A 779-nucleotide genomic window follows, 5' to 3' on the forward strand; every position below is an offset into this window, starting at 1 on the left:
TAAGTTCTTCTTTACCTATTCTTATTTCTTTTATTTCTCTCTTGTCTAATGGCTGTAGGTAATGATTCCAGACTATTTTGAATAGGAGTTGTGATAGAGGACATCTTTTTCTTGTGTTAGATCTGAGAGTAAAAGATTTTAGTTTTTCCTCATAATTATATTAGGAGTTGGATTGTCATAGATGGCTTTTATCAGATTGGGCAGATGCCATCTATTCCAATTTTCTGTAGGACTTTAAACATTAATGAACATTGGACTTTGTCAAAAGCCTTTTGTGCATCTACTGAGATGATCATGTGGTTTTTGGATTTGGCTCTATTGATATAATATATTACATTTATAGATTTACATGTGTTGAACCACCTTTGCATCCCTCGAATGAATCCTACTTGGTCTTGGTGTATAGTCCTCTTGATGATTTGCTGTATTCTATTTGCTATGATTTTGTCATTTATGTTCATGAAAGAGATTGGCCTGCAGTTCTCTCTTTTTCTTTTTCTTTTTTTGGTACCTGGGATTGAACTCATGACCCTTCGCTTGCGAGGCAAGGGCCTATTCTCCTGAGCTATCTCCCCGGCCCCTGTAGTTTTATTTTTTAGTTGCATCTTTCCCTGGTTTTGGTATCAGTATAATACTTGCCTCCAGGAATAATTTTGGGAGAATTGTTTTTTTTTTTTCACTTTGACTGGAGATTGTGAGGAGTATTGAGATTATATCTTTTGTAAATTTCTTGTAGAATTCAGCTGTGAATCCATCAGGATCTGGACTTTTCTTTGTTG

Source organism: Octodon degus, unplaced genomic scaffold (assembly GCF_000260255.1).
Source record: "Octodon degus isolate 3935 unplaced genomic scaffold, OctDeg1.0 scaffold00025, whole genome shotgun sequence".
Taxonomy (NCBI): Eukaryota; Metazoa; Chordata; class Mammalia; order Rodentia; family Octodontidae; genus Octodon; species Octodon degus.